At 40.5% G+C, this 4,080-nt stretch overlaps 1 non-coding gene across 1 annotated transcript; it reads left to right on the top strand.

The window, feature by feature from the left end:
- Window positions 1-3,234: 3,234 nt before the first annotated feature.
- LOC116675317 (U5 spliceosomal RNA) lies at window positions 3,235-3,349 on the top strand. Its single transcript, XR_004328380.1, has one exon. It is a non-coding gene; the product is annotated as a U5 spliceosomal RNA (small nuclear RNA).
- Window positions 3,350-4,080: the final 731 nt, after the last annotated feature.

The following is a 4,080-nucleotide window of genomic DNA, read 5'->3' as shown; positions in this document are numbered from 1 at the left end:
CCATACTCTGAATTCTTATCCGAATTTGCAGAGTTTCTGTCAAACTTAGTGCTAAAAACGGACAAAGTTATTATTGTAGGGGATTTTAATATCATGTGGACGATGAGAATGATAGCCTTAGCACTGCGTTTATCTCTCTATTAGATTCTATTGGCTTCTCTCAAAGTGTTCATAAACCGACTCACCTTTTTAATCACACCCTCGATCTTGTTCTGGTATATGGTGTTGAAATTAAACATTTAATAGTGTTCCCACAGAATGCCTTTTTATCTGACCACTGTTTGATAACTTTTGAGTTTATACTGCTGAACTACACGCCGTTAGGCAAAACGTCCTATACAAGATGTCTATCTGATAGTGCTGTAGCTAAATTTAAGGATGTGATTCTGTTAGCATTTAATTCATTACCAAGTCCCAAGTAACGGAGGACTCAAACTATATGACTCAAACTGGGACTCCAGGTTAATAAGATTCTGACTTATTAGCAAGATATGAATTCAGTTGTGATTCTGTGAGAATTAACAGATCCAGTTTTTATTTTTAATCTTTCCCCCTAACATTTAAATTAATCTACATGTAGGTGTGTGCTCAAATATGGCTTCTGGAAATAAAGTAAAGGATTTAAATATGAATGACTAAACAGACATTAATGAAGAAGTTCCCCAGCACATTGGCCAGGAGTCCTTCTTGATGCCTACTGTCTCAAACATCTCTCTCAGATAAGGCCGAGGATGATGGGAATGTCTTGCTGTTTTCTTCTTTTTCAATCATGTCGCCCTCCATACAACTATGTGCTAACGTTAGTGCCATCCATACTACTATGTGCTAACGTTAGCACCATCCATACTACTATGTGCTAACGTTAACACCATCCATACTACTATGGGCTAACGTTAGCACCATCCATACTACTATGTGCTAACGTTAACACCATCCATGCTACTATGTGCTAACGTTAGCGCCATCCATACTACTATGTGCTAACGTTAGCACCGTCCATGCTACTATGTGCTAACGTTAGCACCATCAAGGCACAATGATTTGCTGTGAATTAATGCAGAATGCTGAATCTGTTGAGTTGTCTTAGTCGTGCGGCAAATGCAACGTACAGTAGATATATTCCCATCCATTTAGATTGAATATGGTATTGATGACGTAAACAATAATAAGGATAACTCCAGTGAAATAATGTGAAAGTTGAGGACTAGATTAGGACTGGATTAAGGTGAATCTGGTGTCCAACTTGGCCCCAGGTGTGTCTGTTAAAACAGACGGAGACAACTTCTCTCTAGCTAAGTTTCTATCCACTTCTCATTTGAATTACAGAATCTGAAGTTCGGTCAAAAAAAAAAAAAAACTCATGCGAATAAAGCTGGTGAAACTGTTGATTAGATCAACGTGCAGCCCAGCTAACAGGTGAAGAACACACCAAAACCACTAGCTAACTTACTTTAAATGTGAAGAACTATAGACCAGTAACAGGCTTAAGTGAACTGACAACATGAGTTATACGACTTACAGTTCTCAAAGACGCACACACACGATCTCAGCTGGTTATCCTTCGGACAGCTCCTTTTCACTTCTCTCACTTTTCTCTCTCCGTGTGGCGCGCACACCCGCTCGCGGTGTGTGGCGCGTGTCCGCGCTATTTTCCGACATAACCTCTTGTACAAAACGAAAGTAACGAGCCAATTTTTAAAATGTAAGGAGTAGAAAGTACCGATATTTGTGTTAAAATGTGAGGAGTAGAAGTAAAAAGTCGCCACAAAATAAATAGTAAAGTAAAGTAAAATATCAGAAAAATCTACTTGAGTACAGTAACGAAGTATTTGCACTTCGTTATTTCCCATCTCTGCTCCCAAGACATATGAGAAGTGTTTTAGAAAGGAAAAGGGCTTAGGTTTTACTTATATGTCTGTGATATCAATACATATCTGGAAGATTTATTTATTTATTTATTTATTTATCTTAAGGCCCTACAACCATTTTTAACATGCAAGTGACCTCACTGCAACCAAATATTCCAATACCCAGTTTGTCCTAAAAAAGATATCTTGACTGTAGACATCAGGGTTGATGTTTTACAAGCTTTTTTATTAAATGAATCCAGACGGAAATGAAACTGTAAAAATGGCCTCAGGGCCCAGAGCGTGTGACTATCACAGAACGCAGTGCGGTGAGCTGAGGAGTTGTATTCAATCCGAGTACAGGCTATCAGATAGCATAACAAGCACTTTAAATGTAGTATATTTATTGCATTATGTTTTTATGGGTGTTACGGCAGGTATGAGAACTGTAGTTTCCATTTTTATAGATGAAATTAACTTGACATTAAGTTTACTCTTCAGCAAATGTAGACATTTCACTTCAGAAACAGATGCTTTGATAAACATGAACACACTTAATACTGCTCCAAAGTATACCAAATAGCAGAGGATGGTTTTGATCCATCAACCTCTGGGTTATGGCCCAGCACGCTCCCGCTGCGCCACTCTGCTCTGCTGTTCAAGCTCAGGGGCTGGAAAATCTGTGAGTGACATTCCGAGGAAAGGTTTGGGAACCGGTGGCAACCAATCAACCAACAGCAACATTTGGTAGACCTTGTCACTATTTTTTATGTGATATTCCTAATTTCTCTCTGTCCTTAAATTGGTGCTTTCTGCTGTCAAATTCTGTTTTTGTGTCAAAACGGGTCTGTTTCTTTTTTTAAGTACATATTTGGCCTACATTTGAATTGCATGCGGGTATACATGCATACAGTGGTATGCATTCGTTTAGGAACCCATGCTGAAGTTGACTAAAAGAGGAATTAAAAAAAATCATCTTTTGGAAAGTGATCTTAATGCCTTGATTTAAAAAAAGTAAAATCTGAATCTAAAAGCTGTTCATAACCATGGGCTGGACAATCTGTGAATCACATTGTGAGGGATGGTAAGGGAACATGTGGCAGCCAAGGTTCCAGCAGCTTACGGGTTGTAAAGTTAAACATTTGGTAGACTTTACAACTATCTTTTATGTGAGCATCCTGATTTCTCACACCTTAATTATTCACATGTATCACTTGTGATTGGCTGGTGTTTAAAAAAAGGGCATTGTGAGTGCAGATATAAACATCAGTAGGAGTCTACCAAGTTGCCTCTTATCATTTTAGTTTGGACACCCAGTGAGGCTTACCGTGATGGTTTGGACTGGGTCCACTAGGGTTTTCTGCTGCTCTCGATCAGACCGCTGTACTCACTCTGGTTTCTCTTCACAATACACAAGTCTTTCGCCTTTTACTAAGACTTCCTTGAAGGGAACCCCCCGATGAGATGAAACTCTTTTGGTGGGCTTTGCTGTTTGGCCGAGCCTTTTGTACTTGTGAAAATTAAGCAGCTCCGATCGCTTCCTGCAGGTGTTTCTGGCTCTGGATCTGTGGTTGGAGACAACTGCTGCCTCCATGTTCCTGATTCTTGTGAAGTGAATGCAATATCTCTGAATGCCTAGAGGGAGTCCCTTTAAATTTGGCATACATAACCACTAGGAGTCGCTGTATATGTATTTCTCCTGAACTGGTGTACATGGTTAATGTAAAGCCCCAGTGGCCTAGTGGGTTCAAGTCCCATCTGGGCTGATTTTTAGCAGAGTGGCGCAGCGGAAGCGTGCTGGGCCCATAACCCAGAGGTAGATGGATTGAAACCATCCTCTGCTGGAGACACACTGATAGACACTCTGAAAGGGTGATGCATCAAGAGGTTATGACATATGAGGAATATCATGTTCTGGTAGTCTACTGTCCATTTTGCCAAATCAACATCCACTACCCGGTCAGGACCCTGTAGTAATATTGACTTTCCAGTGATGTGATTGGTAAGTGGTTGGGCTGTATACAGGTTTTGATCATATCCATCGGTTGCATGGACAGGACATCAATACCCCGGTTCCCCCGCATGATCGCTCTCTTGTCTTTGTTGTTCGATGACTATTTGGGCTCACACCTAAACACACCCGAAGCATCTCAGACGAAAACCCTCTGCACCTCAAAGTGCTCTCAAGCACTCCCAGCTGTGCGTTTGCAGAAGAGCACCTTGTTTTCTTGTA

This window comes from Etheostoma spectabile, unplaced genomic scaffold, assembly GCF_008692095.1.
Source record: "Etheostoma spectabile isolate EspeVRDwgs_2016 unplaced genomic scaffold, UIUC_Espe_1.0 scaffold00001791, whole genome shotgun sequence".
Lineage (NCBI taxonomy): Eukaryota > Metazoa > Chordata > Actinopteri > Perciformes > Percidae > Etheostoma > Etheostoma spectabile.
The sequence above is the reverse complement of the archived record's forward strand: the minus strand, read 5'-3'. Positions and strand labels throughout refer to the sequence as shown.